At 44.3% G+C, this 16216-nt stretch overlaps 13 non-coding genes across 13 annotated transcripts; all 13 read left to right on the forward strand.

Annotated features, from left to right (window-relative positions):
- Positions 1–3030: 3030 nt before the first annotated feature.
- On the forward strand, positions 3031–3103 carry TRNAV-AAC. Its single transcript has one exon. It is a non-coding gene; the product is annotated as a tRNA-Val (tRNA).
- Positions 3104–4617: 1514 nt separating this feature from the next.
- TRNAV-CAC lies at positions 4618–4690 on the forward strand. The gene has a single exon. It is a non-coding gene; the product is annotated as a tRNA-Val (tRNA).
- A 395-nt stretch (positions 4691–5085) lies between these two features.
- Positions 5086–5158, forward strand: TRNAV-AAC. The gene has a single exon. It is a non-coding gene; the product is annotated as a tRNA-Val (tRNA).
- A 1513-nt stretch (positions 5159–6671) lies between these two features.
- Positions 6672–6744, forward strand: TRNAV-CAC. The gene has a single exon. It is a non-coding gene; the product is annotated as a tRNA-Val (tRNA).
- A 396-nt stretch (positions 6745–7140) lies between these two features.
- On the forward strand, positions 7141–7213 carry TRNAV-AAC. The gene has a single exon. It is a non-coding gene; the product is annotated as a tRNA-Val (tRNA).
- Positions 7214–8726: 1513 nt separating this feature from the next.
- TRNAV-CAC lies at positions 8727–8799 on the forward strand. The gene has a single exon. It is a non-coding gene; the product is annotated as a tRNA-Val (tRNA).
- Positions 8800–9195: 396 nt separating this feature from the next.
- Positions 9196–9268, forward strand: TRNAV-AAC. The gene has a single exon. It is a non-coding gene; the product is annotated as a tRNA-Val (tRNA).
- Positions 9269–10781: 1513 nt separating this feature from the next.
- TRNAV-CAC lies at positions 10782–10854 on the forward strand. The gene has a single exon. It is a non-coding gene; the product is annotated as a tRNA-Val (tRNA).
- Positions 10855–11250: 396 nt separating this feature from the next.
- Positions 11251–11323, forward strand: TRNAV-AAC. The gene has a single exon. It is a non-coding gene; the product is annotated as a tRNA-Val (tRNA).
- A 1513-nt stretch (positions 11324–12836) lies between these two features.
- Positions 12837–12909, forward strand: TRNAV-CAC. The gene has a single exon. It is a non-coding gene; the product is annotated as a tRNA-Val (tRNA).
- A 396-nt stretch (positions 12910–13305) lies between these two features.
- On the forward strand, positions 13306–13378 carry TRNAV-AAC. Its single transcript has one exon. It is a non-coding gene; the product is annotated as a tRNA-Val (tRNA).
- A 1513-nt stretch (positions 13379–14891) lies between these two features.
- TRNAV-CAC lies at positions 14892–14964 on the forward strand. The gene has a single exon. It is a non-coding gene; the product is annotated as a tRNA-Val (tRNA).
- Positions 14965–15362: 398 nt separating this feature from the next.
- Positions 15363–15435, forward strand: TRNAV-AAC. The gene has a single exon. It is a non-coding gene; the product is annotated as a tRNA-Val (tRNA).
- The last annotated feature ends 781 nt before the right edge of the window (positions 15436–16216 follow it).

Consider the following 16216-nt stretch of genomic DNA (forward strand, 5'->3'; position numbering starts at 1 on the left):
TTTATTTTATTTTTTTAATATTGGTTTATAGAGGACTATATGTAGAAGTTTAAAAAAAAGGATAAAAACTATGTAAATGTCAATTACAGTACAGAAGAGGTACCAACACCGAAATCAACCATAATACATTTTGCGTGTATGTTCCAGCAATTATGAACTAAACCAAACTTTCAAAAATGGGTCCGCTATTCAGGGCCACAGAAAGAAAGCAGGCTTTTCGATCAATTTTCACAATTATTACCTATACACAGGATAATAAGTACACAAGATCATATTGGCCAAGGAACAACAGCCAACCACCATGACGAACAACTGTATGAGGAGACAATGCGTGCAGTGCGCACGGGCCATCTCCCTTCTCGATTCCTGCTCTAATTGCTGAGATCTGTGTGACTTGTTCCTGAAAATGGTGCCAGTCAGGGAATTAAAATATCCAGGAGGCGCCATGTGCGCTCTGCACGTGTCGTGACATAATACTACTCCTCATCGGTGGTGGCCGGTGTTACTAACCCTCAAAAATGATTAGGTTCACCCACACAAAGGATAGTTCAACAATTGTTCAACGACCATGGGCGTTGCTCTAGGGGGTGCAGAGGTAACAGTCGCTAATGGGCCCAGGAGCCTGAGGTGTCCCAAATACCCTTATGCCACATTAGAAGACACACAATGCACTGAGGGAAGGTGGGCCAAAGCTGAACTCTTGCACCAGGGGCCATGAGCCGTTAGATACGCCCCAGACAACGCCAGACAACTCGTTTCATTGTAGACCACTATGGCATAATTCTAAATTTGGTCGTAATAATTAACACGACAAAAACTTTTTTAAACTAAAAAAATACTTACGGCCTCATATCCATGACCGGACGTAGAAACTGCAATTGCGCAATGTAGATGTATGGGCGTTTTTTTGAACCCCCTTCACCACTGCGCCCTTGGGCATTCATCTCCCGACGAAACTAGTCCCGGGAGCTATTCCACCTTGTTTTTGTTAGCTTCACTAAAAAACAAAAAAAATATCAATTGTTGAAAACAAAAGTCAGTTTATAAACAATAAAATTATATCAGTAGAAATAGTAAAGGGCATAAAAAATAAAATAAAAAGTTGCAAACTCTGATAAATGTATGAATAGGCCAGATTATACAGCACATGGTACAGTCCTGCAGGTGTAGGGATACTAATGTACAATAAGTTCAGGAAGGAGGAGATTAGTCGTGCAAGCCATTTGGCCTAAATGAATTTAGAATATGACATGGAGACAACTATATAGGATGCTCAATTACAAAAGTGACACGTGAGAGGAAATAACAAGAGCACATCCAGGTTTGTGACATGAGTACTGTTTGCTGGAGCAAAGGGAGGCTCCGCCATTTTGCAGAAAACAAATGGGGTATAGTATTTAGTGCACGACTGTTCCCAAAACCATGTGCAGGTTCTATGCCAAATGAAGCTGGACCACTAAATATACATTCTTCTGACCGCATTGAATTTATAGCTACATCATTTTATAGGGACAGACAGTACAACGACATTGATGGCACTTACCTAAAGCTGCACGGCCACGTCCATCTGCTTTGGCCCATTCTTACCGCCTCAAATTCCAGACCACTTGCTCCCAAGCAGCATCTTTGCGGACACGGTCTTGATAGGTCCTGGACCGGGAGTCCCAGAGTTCTGGCCTCTCCTGCACCAGACATATTAACTTCTCTACATTCCAGCGTGGCATATTTGTGCCCTCCAAACTGAATATAGCCAAAGATAAATCACAGTAGCCAGACAGCAATGGCTCACCACTCTGGTGATTCACCACAGATGCCTAGCAATTAGCATATCCTGTGATATGAAACTTCCTGTATCAGATTTTTTTTTATTTTATTGGCACAAGTTTTGGCAGACAGTTTTGCCATGGCAAACAAGAGAAATAAAATGGACGCGGACGCGAATGACAATCGGATGTGCTTCCGCGTTTTTTCGGGGACCCATTGACTTGAACACACACACAACAAACAGGAGCCTGGAAAACACACAACAAACAGGAGCCTGGAAAACAAAAAGCACATGCCCTGACAAACAAACCTAGTTCTGGGATTGGATTCCCAACCAGGGAACCGATTGGCCCAGCGTCCAAACTCACCGATAAGTCGATCATCCGGGTCTTGGATGGTCGACGTGGCAACCCTCCTGGAACAACCATGCCTAGGAACGTGGCAGGGTATGTTCCTGACAGGTACACTGCCAAACTGAATTCTTTGGCTCCATAAGCCACTTCAAAAAGAAAAAAAGCTGCTACTTAGTTATGTTATCCACATTACTATTCTGCCTCCGCTCATCCCTCTTCAAATGCTGCATCCAATGCAAACACCGGCTGTGACGTAACCGTCACCGACGCTAGAAAAGCAGCGGAGGGGGACCGGGCAGCGACAGGGGATCCATAAGGCGAATGCTACATTTTCTTATGCTTGGACATCACACTCAGCAGTTTAGACCATCAGTCTTTTCTGCCCGAAAACCCTTTTAATTGCTATCCTTCTGAGGTAGTGCAGCCAAGTTTGATACGAAGCAGGTTTCTGTAGTGTAATGGCTATCACATTCGCCTCACACGCGAAAGGTCTCTGTTTCGAAACTGGGCAGAAACATGTACATTTTCAAAAGTGTTGAAAGAGCTCATGATGCATAATATCTAACCCCCACAACAAGTGATGGCATCTCTGCTTACTTCCAATTTTAAATTAAATTTACACTTTTTAGGGGCTATTGGGGTAAAACAAAAGAATGCAAAGCTTAGCTTTCATAAACACTGAGTGGGTATGGAGACTTTGTACGGGGCTTACACCCTGATCTTTTATCTCATCCAAATAATTCAGATCAAAGATCATAATAATAGTCAGATTTTTGTAGAATTATAGTGCATAAACTTAGACTTACCTATAGCTGTAAATGCTGGTCTCCAGGAACATTATAGCTAGTTTGTTCAAAAAAACATGTTTGACCATTATGCCCACTTACATACCCAACATACCAAGTGCATGGCTGTTTCTGTAGTGTAGTGGTTATCATATTTGCCTAACACGCGAAAGGTCCCCGGTTCAAAACTGGGCAGAAACATACAAAACCTGGCTTTTGTTATTTCTTTCAAGATGCATGGGTGACAGAAGCCTCTGCCACTATCAAGCCAGATGCCTCTACAAAGAGAAAAAAGACACAAACCATTTGAGGAGACTGAACAACTTTGGAAACGTTTGTCCGTTGAAATGTAACAAGGAACGATCGTTTTAGCCCAGCCATGATAGACCGTTATCCTTTGAAAAGAAGCCAGCCGCGTGTAATCATCTTCATCCGATGGTCAGACAAAAGATATTTTGTTCAAAATAAGATCGTGCGTGGGCGAAAGATCTTTCTTTGAAAGAACGTTCCAGGAAAGAGCTTTTGTCCATCGCCCCGGTTTCATTGAGCGCGTACGGGCAGTTTGAACAACTGTAATGCCTATTACGGACTAAGATGTGTTTGGCTGTGTCTGTGAAACCAATGCTCACCAGGTGTTTGTTTGTTCATCTGCTGTTCAAGTAACGTCTATCTAAAGTGTCTGACCACCTTAAGGCTACCCCTAGGTGTTTACCAGAGAACGCCAAAAGGCCGGTTGGACTTGGCTACTAGGGACCCAGGCTAAGTCTACCGAGTACGCAGGCAGAAAACAGGTGCGAGCTCATAGGCAACACACCTATCAGAAGCCAAGGAGTAGCAGAAGAGTAAAACAAGCCAGAGTCTAAGCCAGGAGAGTTAGCATAAGTCAAAACACAATACGGGTGTTAATCCAATAACAAGGCAAAGAGTAAAAGCCAGCAGATTCACTAGAAACCTAATCAGTAGACAATGGGTAAATATTGAAACAGGTTGAGGTCTATTCACTGGAAGGTCCAACAGAATTGCAGCACTCTTCTCAACACACACAGCAAACAGGAGCCTGGAAAACAAAAAGCACAGGCCCTGACAAACAGTAAGTGTTTGACTTAAATCCCCCACCTAGTTCTGGGATTAGATACCCAACCAGGGGACCGATTGGCCCAGCGTCCAGACTCACCGATAAGTCGATCATCCGGGTCTTGGCTGGTCGACGTGGCAACCCTCCTGGAACAACCATGCACAGGAACGTGGCAGGGTAAGATCCTGACAGGTACACTGCCAAACTGAATTCTTTGGCTCCATAAGCCACTTCAAACAGAAAAAAAGATGCTACTTAGTTATGTTATCCACATTACTTTTCTGCCTCCGCTCATCCCTCTTCAAATGCTGCATCCAATGCAAACACCGGCTGTGACGTAATGTGCTGGTCTTGGGACATGTATGATATCATAGCATCACACCGATAACCGATTGGACAGGGAGACGCAGAGCCAAAAACACATTGAATAATGAGTACGTAGGCCCCTGTGTGGGAACACCGTTGCTAGAAAAGCAGCGGAGGGGGACCGGGCAGCGACAGGGGATACATAAGGCGAATACTACATTTTCTTATGCTTGGACATCACACTCAGCAGTTTAGACCATCAGTCTTTTCTGCCCAAAAACCCTTCTAACTGCTATCCTTCTGAGGTAGTGCAGCCAACTTTGACATGAAGCAAGTTTCTGTAGTGTAGTGGCTATCACGTTCGCCTCACACGCGAAAGGTCCCCGGTTAGAAACCGGGCAGAAACATGTACATTTTCATAAGCGTTGAAAGAGCTTATGATGCATAATATCTAACCCCCACAACAAGTGACGGCATCTCTGCTTACTTCTAATTTTAAATGAAATTTACACTTTTTAGGGGCTATTAGGTTAAACAAAAGAATGCAAAGCTTAGCTTTCATAAACACTGAGTGGGTATAGAGACTTTGGACGGGGCTTACACCCTGATCTTTTATCTCATCCAAATAATTCAGATCAAAGATCATAATAATAGTCAGATTTTTGTAGAATTATAGTGCATAAACTTAGACTTACCTATAGCTGTAAATGCTGGTCTCCAGGAACATTATAGCTAGTTTGTTCAAAAAAACATGTTTGACCATTATGCCCACTTACATACCCACCGTACCAAGCGCATGGCTGTTTCTGTAGTGTAGTGGTTATCACGTTCTCCTAACACGCGAAAGGTCCCCGGTTCGAAACCGGGCAGAAACATACAAAACCTGCTTTTGTTATTTCTTTCAAGATGCATGGGTGACAGAAGCCTCTGCCACTATAAAGCCAGATGCCTCTACAAAGAGAAAAAAGACACAAACCATGTGAGGTGACTGAACAACTTTGGAAACGTTTGTCCGTTGAAATGTAACAAGGAACGATCGTTTTAGCCCAGCCATGATAGACCGTTATCCTTTGAAAAGAAGGCAGCCGCGTGTAATCATCTTCATCCGATGGTCAGACAAAAGATATTTTGTTCAAAATAAGATCGTGCGTGGGCGAAAGATCTTTCTTTGAAAGAACGTTCTAGGAAAGAGCTTTTGTCCATCGCCCCGGTTTCATTGAACGCGTACGGGCAGTTTGAACAACTGTAATGCCTATTACGGACTAAGATGTGTTTGGCTGTGTCTGTGAAACCAATGCTCACCAGGTGTTTGTTTGTTCATCTGCTGTTCAAGTAACGTCTATCTAAAGTGTCTGACCACCTTAAGGCTACCCCTAGGTGTTTACCAGAGAACGCCAAAAGGCCGGTTGGACTTGGCTACTAGGGACCCAGGCTAAGTCTACCGAGTACGCAGGCAGAAAACAGGTGCGAGCTCATAGGCAACACACCTATCAGAAGCCAAGGAGTAGCAGAAGAGTAAAACAAGCCAGAGTCTAAGCCAGGAGAGTTAGCATAAGTCAAAACACAATACGGGTGTTAATCCAATAACAAGGCAAAGAGTAAAAGCCAGCAGATTCACTAGAAACCTAATCAGTAGACAAGGGGTAAATATTGAAACAGGTTGAGGTCTATTCACTGGAAGGTCCAACAGAAATGCAGCACTCTTCTCAACACACACAACAAGCAGGAGCCTGGAAAACAAAAAGCACAGGCCCTGACAAACAGTAAGTCTTTGACTTAAATCCCCCACCTAGTTCTGGGATTGGATACCCAACCAGGGAACCGATTGGCCCAGCGTCCAGACTCACCGATAAGTCGATCATCCGGGTCTTGGCTGGTCGACGTGGCAACCCTCCTGGAACAACCATGCACAGGAACGTGGCAGGGTAAGATCCTGACAGGTACACTGCCAAACTGAATTCTTTGGCTCCATAAGCCACTTCAAACAGAAAAAAAGATGCTACTTAGTTATGTTATCCACATTACTATTCTGCCTCCGCTCATCCCTCTTCAAATGCTGCATCCAATGCAAACACCGGCTGTGACGTAATGTGCTGGTCTTGGGACATGTATGATGTCATAGCATCACACCGATAACCGATTGGACAGGGAGACGCAGAGCCAAAAACACATTGAATGATGAGTACGTAGGCCCCTGTGTGGGAACACCGTTGCTAGAAAAGCAGCGGAGGGGGACCGGGCAGCGACAGGGGATACATAAGGCGAATACTACATTTTCTTATGCTTGGACATCACACTCAGCAGTTTAGACCATCAGTCTTTTCTGCCCGAAAACCCTTCTAACTGCTATCCTTCTGAGGTAGTGCAGCCAACTTTGACATGAAGCAAGTTTCTGTAGTGTAGTGGCTATCACGTTCGCCTCACACGCGAAAGGTCCCCGGTTCGAAACCGGGCAGAAACATGTACATTTTCATAAGCGTTGAAAGAGCTTATGATGCATAATATCTAACCCCCACAACAAGTGACGGCATCTCTGCTTACTTCCAATTTTAAATGAAATTTACACTTTTTAGGGGCTATTGGGGTAAAACAAAAGAATGCAAAGCTTAGCTTTCATAAACACTGAGTGGGTATGGAGACTTTGTACGGGGCTTACACCCTGATCTTTTATCTCATCCAAATAATTCAGATCAAAGATCATAATAATAGTCAGATTTTTGTAGAATTATAGTGCATAAACTTAGACTTACCTATAGCTGTAAATGCTGGTCTCCAGGAACATTATAGCTAGTTTGTTCAAAAAAACATGTTTGACCGTTATGCCCACTTACATACCCAACGTATCAAGCGCATGGCTGTTTCTGTTGTGTAGTGGTTATCACGTTCGCCTAACACGCGAAAGGTCCCCGGTTCGAAACCAGGCAGAAACATACAAAACCTGCTTTTGTTATTTCTTTCAAGATGCATGGGTGACAGAAGCCTCTGCCACTATTAAGCCAGATGCCTCTACAAAGAGAAAAAAGACACAAACCATGTGAGGTGACTGAACAACTTTGGAAACGTTTGTCCGTTGAAATGTAACAAGGAACGATCGTTTTAGCCCAGCCATGATAGACCGTTATCCTTTGAAAAGAAGCCAGCCGCGTGTAATCATCTTCATCCGATGGTCAGACAAAAGATATTTTGTTCAAAATAAGATCGTGCGTGGGCGAAAGATCTTTCTTTGAAAGAACGTTCCAGGAAAGAGCTTTTGTCCATCGCCCCGGTTTCATTGAACGCGTACGGGCAGTTTGAACAACTGTAATGACTATTACGGACTAAGATGTGTTTGGCTGTGTCTGTGAAACCAATGCTCACCAGGTGTTTGTTTGTTCATCTGCTGTTCAAGTAACGTCTATCTAAAGTGTCTGACCACCTTAAGGCTACCCCTAGGTGTTTACCAGAGAACGCCAAAAGGCCGGTTGGACTTGGCTACTAGGGACCCAGGCTAAGTCTACCGAGTACGCAGGCAGAAAACAGGTGCGAGCTCATAGGCAACACACCTATCAGAAGCCAAGGAGTAGCAGAAGAGTAAAACAAGCCAGAGTCTAAGCCAGGAGAGTTAGCATAAGTCAAAACACAATACGGGTGTTAATCCAATAACAAGGCAAAGAGTAAAAGCCAGCAGATTCACTAGAAACCTAATCAGTAGACAAGGGGTAAATATTGAAACAGGTTGAGGTCTATTCACTGGAAGGTCCAACAGAAATGCAGCACTCTTCTCAACACACACAACAAACAGGAGCCTGGAAAACAAAAAGCACAGGCCCTGACAAACAGTAAGTGTTTGACTTAAATCCCCCACCTAGTTCTGGGATTGGATACCCAACCAGGGAACCGATTGGCCCAGCGTCCAGACTCACCGATAAGTCGATCATCCGGGTCTTGGCTGGTCGACGTGGCAACCCTCCTGGAACAACCATGCACAGGAACGTGGCAGGGTAAGATCCTGACAGGTACACTGCCAAACTGAATTCTTTGGCTCCATAAGCCACTTCAAACAGAAAAAAAGATGCTACTTAGTTATGTTATCCACATTACTATTCTGCCTCCGCTCATCCCTCTTCAAATGCTGCATCCAATGCAAACACCGGCTGTGACGTAATGTGCTGGTCTTGGGACATGTATGATGTCATAGCATCACACCGATAACCGATTGGACAGGGAGACGCAGAGCCAAAAACACATTGAATGATGAGTACGTAGGCCCCTGTGTGGGAACACCGTTGCTAGAAAAGCAGCGGAGGGGGACCGGGCAGCGACAGGGGATACATAAGGCGAATACTACATTTTCTTATGCTTGGACATCACACTCAGCAGTTTAGACCATCAGTCTTTTCTGCCCGAAAACCCTTCTAACTGCTATCCTTCTGAGGTAGTGCAGCCAACTTTGACATGAAGCAAGTTTCTGTAGTGTAGTGGCTATCACGTTCGCCTCACACGCGAAAGGTCCCCGGTTCGAAACCGGGCAGAAACATGTACATTTTCATAAGCGTTGAAAGAGCTTATGATGCATAATATCTAACCCCCACAACAAGTGACGGCATCTCTGCTTACTTCCAATTTTAAATGAAATTTACACTTTTTAGGGGCTATTGGGGTAAAACAAAAGAATGCAAAGCTTAGCTTTCATAAACACTGAGTGGGTATGGAGACTTTGTACGGGGCTTACACCCTGATCTTTTATCTCATCCAAATAATTCAGATCAAAGATCATAATAATAGTCAGATTTTTGTAGAATTATAGTGCATAAACTTAGACTTACCTATAGCTGTAAATGCTGGTCTCCAGGAACATTATAGCTAGTTTGTTCAAAAAAACATGTTTGACCGTTATGCCCACTTACATACCCAACGTACCAAGCGCATGGCTGTTTCTGTAGTGTAGTGGTTATCACATTTGCCTAACACGCGAAAGGTCCCCGGTTCGAAACCGGGCAGAAACATACAAAACCTGCTTTTGTTATTTCTTTCAAGATGCATGGGTGACAGAAGCCTCTGCCACTATCAAGCCAGATGCCTCTACAAAGAGAAAAAAGACACAAACCATGTGAGGTGACTGAACAACTTTGGAAACGTTTGTCCATTGAAATGTAACAAGGAACGATCGTTTTAGCCCAGCCATGATAGACCGTTATCCTTTGAAAAGAAGGCAGCCGCGTGTAATCATCTTCATCCGATGGTCAGACAAAAGATATTTTGTTCAAAATAAGATCGTGCGTGGGCGAAAGATCTTTCTTTGAAAGAACGTTCCAGGAAAGAGCTTTTGTCCATCGCCCCGGTTTCATTGAACGCGTACGGGCAGTTTGAACAACTGTAATGCCTATTACGGACTAAGATGTGTTTGGCTGTGTCTGTGAAACCAATGCTCACCAGGTGTTTGTTTGTTCATCTGCTGTTCAAGTAACGTCTATCTAAAGTGTCTGACCACCTTAAGGCTACCCCTAGGTGTTTACCAGAGAACGCCAAAAGGCCGGTTGGACTTGGCTACTAGGGACCCAGGCTAAGTCTACCGAGTACGCAGGCAGAAAACAGGTGCGAGCTCATAGGCAACACACCTATCAGAAGCCAAGGAGTAGCAGAAGAGTAAAACAAGCCAGAGTCTAAGCCAGGAGAGTTAGCATAAGTCAAAACACAATACGGGTGTTAATCCAATAACAAGGCAAAGAGTAAAAGCCAGCAGATTCACTAGAAACCTAATCAGTAGACAAGGGGTAAATATTGAAACAGGTTGAGGTCTATTCACTGGAAGGTCCAACAGAAATGCAGCACTCTTCTCAACACACACAACAAGCAGGAGCCTGGAAAACAAAAAGCACAGGCCCTGACAAACAGTAAGTGTTTGACTTAAATCCCCCACCTAGTTCTGGGATTGGATACCCAACCAGGGAACCGATTGGCCCAGCGTCCAGACTCACCGATAAGTCGATCATCCGGGTCTTGGCTGGTCGACGTGGCAACCCTCCTGGAACAACCATGCACAGGAACGTGGCAGGCTAAGATCCTGACAGGTACACTGCCAAACTGAATTCTTTGGCTCCATAAGCCACTTCAAACAGAAAAAAAGATGCTACTTAGTTATGTTATCCACATTACTATTCTGCCTCCGCTCATCCCTCTTCAAATGCTGCATCCAATGCAAACACCGGCTGTGACGTAATGTGCTGGTCTTGGGACATGTATGATGTCATAGCATCACACCGATAACCGATTGGACAGGGAGACGCAGAGCCAAAAACACATTGAATGATGAGTACGTAGGCCCCTGTGTGGGAACACCGTTGCTAGAAAAGCAGCGGAGGGGGACCGGGCAGCGACAGGGGATACATAAGGCGAATACTACATTTTCTTATGCTTGGACATCACACTCAGCAGTTTAGACCATCAGTCTTTTCTGCCCGAAAACCCTTCTAACTGCTATCCTTCTGAGGTAGTGCAGCCAACTTTGACATGAAGCAAGTTTCTGTAGTGTAGTGGCTATCACGTTCGCCTCACACGCGAAAGGTCCCCGGTTCGAAACCGGGCAGAAACATGTACATTTTCATAAGCGTTGAAAGAGCTTATGATGCATAATATCTAACCCCCACAACAAGTGACGGCATCTCTGCTTACTTCCAATTTTAAATGAAATTTACACTTTTTAGGGGCTATTGGGGTAAAACAAAAGAATGCAAAGCTTAGCTTTCATAAACACTGAGTGGGTATGGAGACTTTGTACGGGGCTTACACCCTGATCTTTTATCTCATCCAAATAATTCAGATCAAAGATCATAATAATAGTCAGATTTTTGTAGAATTATAGTGCATAAACTTAGACTTACCTATAGCTGTAAATGCTGGTCTCCAGGAACATTATAGCTAGTTTGTTCAAAAAAACATGTTTGACCGTTATGCCCACTTACATACCCAACGTACCAAGCGCATGGCTGTTTCTGTAGTGTAGTGGTTATCACGTTCGCCTAACACGCGAAAGGTCCCCGGTTCGAAACCGGGCAGAAACATACAAAACCTGCTTTTGTTATTTCTTTCAAGATGCATGGGTGACAGAAGCCTCTGCCACTATCAAGCCAGATGCCTCTACAAAGAGAAAAAAGACACAAACCATGTGAGGTGACTGAACAACTTTGGAAACGTTTGTCCGTTGAAATGTAACAAGGAACGATCGTTTTAGCCCAGCCATGATAGACCGTTATCCTTTGAAAAGAAGCCAGCCGCGTGTAATCATCTTCATCCGATGGTCAGACAAAAGATATTTTGTTCAAAATAAGATCGTGCGTGGGCGAAAGATCTTTCTTTGAAAGAACGTTCCAGGAAAGAGCTTTTGTCCATCGCCCCGGTTTCATTGAACGCGTACGGGCAGTTTGAACAACTGTAATGCCTATTACGGACTAAGATGTGTTTGGCTGTGTCTGTGAAACCAATGCTCACCAGGTGTTTGTTTGTTCATCTGCTGTTCAAGTAACGTCTATCTAAAGTGTCTGACCACCTTAAGGCTACCCCTAGGTGTTTACCAGAGAACGCCAAAAGGCCGGTTGGACTTGGCTACTAGGGACCCAGGCTAAGTCTACCGAGTACGCAGGCAGAAAACAGGTGCGAGCTCATAGGCAACACACCTATCAGAAGCCAAGGAGTAGCAGAAGAGTAAAACAAGCCAGAGTCTAAGCCAGGAGAGTTAGCATAAGTCAAAACACAATACGGGTGTTAATCCAATAACAAGGCAAAGAGTAAAAGCCAGCAGATTCACTAGAAACCTAATCAGTAGACAAGGGGTAAATATTGAAACAGGTTGAGGTCTATTCACTGGAAGGTCCAACAGAAATGCAGCACTCTTCTCAACACACACAACAAGCAGGAGCCTGGAAAACAAAAAGCACAGGCCCTGACAAACAGTAAGTGTTTGACTTAAATCCCCCACCTAGTTCTGGGATTGGATACCCAACCAGGGAACCGATTGGCCCAGCGTCCAGACTCACCGATAAGTCGATCATCCGGGTCTTGGCTGGTCGACGTGGCAACCCTCCTGGAACAACCATGCACAGGAACGTGGCAGGGTAAGATCCTGACAGGTACACTGCCAAACTGAATTCTTTGGCTCCATAAGCCACTTCAAACAGAAAAAAAGATGCTACTTAGTTATGTTATCCACATTACTATTCTGCCTCCGCTCATCCCTCTTCAAATGCTGCATCCAATGCAAACACCGGCTGTGACGTAATGTGCTGGTCTTGGGACATGTATGATGTCATAGCATCACACCGATAACCGATTGGACAGGGAGACGCAGAGCCAAAAACACATTGAATGATGAGTACGTAGGCCCCTGTGTGGGAACACCGTTGCTAGAAAAGCAGCGGAGGGGGACCGGGCAGCGACAGGGGATACATAAGGCGAATACTACATTTTCTTATGCTTGGACATCACACTCAGCAGTTTAGACCATCAGTCTTTTCTGCCCGAAAACCCTTCTAACTGCTATCCTTCTGAGGTAGTGCAGCCAACTTTGACATGAAGCAAGTTTCTGTAGTGTAGTGGCTATCACGTTCGCCTCACACGCGAAAGGTCCCCGGTTCGAAACCGGGCAGAAACATGTACATTTTCATAAGCGTTGAAAGAGCTTATGATGCATAATATCTAACCCCCACAACAAGTGACGGCATCTCTGCTTACTTCCAATTTTAAATGAAATTTACACTTTTTAGGGGCTATTGGGGTAAAACAAAAGAATGCAAAGCTTAGCTTTCATAAACACTGAGTGGGTATGGAGACTTTGTACGGGGCTTACACCCTGATCTTTTATCTCATCCAAATAATTCAGATCAAAGATCATAATAATAGTCAGATTTTTGTAGAATTATAGTGCATAAACTTAGACTTACCTATAGCTGTAAATGCTGGTCTCCAGGAACATTATAGCTAGTTTGTTCAAAAAAACATGTTTGACCGTTATGCCCACTTACATACCCAACGTACCAAGCGCATGGCTGTTTCTGTAGTGTAGTGGTTATCACGTTCGCCTAACACGCGAAAGGTCCCCGGTTCGAAACCGGGCAGAAACATACAAAACCTGCTTTTGTTATTTCTTTCAAGATGCATGGGTGACAGAAGCCTCTGCCACTATCAAGCCAGATGCCTCTACAAAGAGAAAAAAGACACAAACCATGTGAGGTGACTGAACAACTTTGGAAACGTTTGTCCGTTGAAATGTAACAAGGAACGATCGTTTTAGCCCAGCCATGATAGACCGTTATCCTTTGAAAAGAAGCCAGCCGCGTGTAATCATCTTCATCCGATGGTCAGACAAAAGATATTTTGTTCAAAATAAGATCGTGCGTGGGCGAAAGATCTTTCTTTGAAAGAACGTTCCAGGAAAGAGCTTTTGTCCATCGCCCCGGTTTCATTGAACGCGTACGGGCAGTTTGAACAACTGTAATGCCTATTACGGACTAAGATGTGTTTGGCTGTGTCTGTGAAACCAATGCTCACCAGGTGTTTGTTTGTTCATCTGCTGTTCAAGTAACGTCTATCTAAAGTGTCTGACCACCTTAAGGCTACCCCTAGGTGTTTACCAGAGAACGCCAAAAGGCCGGTTGGACTTGGCTACTAGGGACCCAGGCTAAGTCTACCGAGTACGCAGGCAGAAAACAGGTGCGAGCTCATAGGCAACACACCTATCAGAAGCCAAGGAGTAGCAGAAGAGTAAAACAAGCCAGAGTCTAAGCCAGGAGAGTTAGCATAAGTCAAAACACAATACGGGTGTTAATCCAATAACAAGGCAAAGAGTAAAAGCCAGCAGATTCACTAGAAACCTAATCAGTAGACAAGGGGTAAATATTGAAACAGGTTGAGGTCTATTCACTGGAAGGTCCAACAGAAATGCAGCACTCTTCTCAACACACACAACAAGCAGGAGCCTGGAAAACAAAAAGCACAGGCCCTGACAAACAGTAAGTGTTTGACTTAAATCCCCCACCTAGTTCTGGGATTGGATACCCAACCAGGGAACCGATTGGCCCAGCGTCCAGACTCACCGATAAGTCGATCATCCGGGTCTTGGCTGGTCGACGTGGCAACCCTCCTGGAACAACCATGCACAGGAACGTGGCAGGGTAAGATCCTGACAGGTACACTGCCAAACTGAATTCTTTGGCTCCATAAGCCACTTCAAACAGAAAAAAAGATGCTACTTAGTTATGTTATCCACATTACTATTCTGCCTCCGCTCATCCCTCTTCAAATGCTGCATCCAATGCAAACACCGGCTGTGACGTAATGTGCTGGTCTTGGGACATGTATGATGTCATAGCATCACACCGATAACCGATTGGACAGGGAGACGCAGAGCCAAAAACACATTGAATGATGAGTACGTAGGCCCCTGTGTGGGAACACCGTTGCTAGAAAAGCAGCGGAGGGGGACCGGGCAGCGACAGGGGATACATAAGGCGAATACTACATTTTCTTATGCTTGGACATCACACTCAGCAGTTTAGACCATCAGTCTTTTTTGCCCGAAAACCCTTCTAACTGCTATCCTTCTGAGGTAGTGCAGCCAACTTTGACATGAAGCAAGTTTCTGTAGTGTAGTGGCTATCACGTTCGCCTCACACGCGAAAGGTCCCCGGTTCGAAACCGGGCAGAAACATGTACATTTTCATAAGCGTTGAAAGAGCTTATGATGCATAATATCTAACCCCCACAACAAGTGACGGCATCTCTGTTTACTTCCAATTTTAAATAAAAAATTTACACTTTTTAGGGGCTATTGGGGTAAAACAAAAGAATGCAAAGCTTAGCTTTCATAAACACTGAGTGGGTATGGAGACTTTGTACGGGGCTTACACCCTGATCTTTTATCTCATCCAAATAATTCAGATCAAAGATCATAATAATAGTCAGATTTTTGTAGAATTATAGTGCATAAACTTAGACTTACCTATAGCTGTAAATGCTGGTCTCCAGGAACATTATAGCTAGTTTGTTCAAAAAAACATGTTTGACCGTTATGCCCACTTACATACCGAACGTACCAAGCGCATGGCTGTTTCTGTAGTGTAGTGGTTATCACATTCGCCTAACACGCGAAAGGTCCCCGGTTCGAAACCGGGCAGAAACATACAAAACCTATTTTTGTTATTTCTTTCAAGATGCATGGGTGACAGAAGCCTCTGCCACTATCAAGCCAGATGCCTCTACAAAGAGAAAAAAGACACAAACCATGTGAGGTGACTGAACAACTTTGGAAACGTTTGTCCGTTGAAATGTAACAAGGAACGATCGTTTTAGCCCAGCCATGATAGACCGTTATCCTTTGAAAAGAAGCCAGCCGCGTGTAATCATCTTCATCCGATGGTCAGACAAAAGATATTTTGTTCAAAATAAGATCGTGCGTGGGCGAAAGATCTTTCTTTGAAAGAACGTTCCAGGAAAGAGCTTTTGTCCATCGCCCCGGTTTCATTGAACGCGTACGGGCAGTTTGAACAACTGTAATGCCTATTACGGACTAAGATGTGTTTGGCTGTGTCTGTGAAACCAATGCTCACCAGGTGTTTGTTTGTTCATCTGCTGTTCAAGTAACGTCTATCTAAAGTGTCTGACCACCTTAAGGCTACCCCTAGGTGTTTACCAGAGAACGCCAAAAGGCCGGTTGGACTTGGCTACTAGGGACCCAGGCTAAGTCTACCGAGTACGCAGGCAGAAAACAGGTGCGAGCTCATAGGCAACACACCTATCAGAAGCCAAGGAGTAGCAGAAGAGTAAAACAAGCCAGAGTCTAAGCCAGGAGAGTTAGCATAAGTCAAAACACAATACGGGTGTTAATCCAATAACAAGGCAAAGAGTAAAAGCCAGCAGATTCACTAGAAACCTAATCAGTAGACAAGGGGTAAATATTGAAA

Source organism: Bufo bufo, chromosome 1, assembly GCF_905171765.1.
Source record: "Bufo bufo chromosome 1, aBufBuf1.1, whole genome shotgun sequence".
NCBI classification, from domain to species: domain Eukaryota; kingdom Metazoa; phylum Chordata; class Amphibia; order Anura; family Bufonidae; genus Bufo; species Bufo bufo.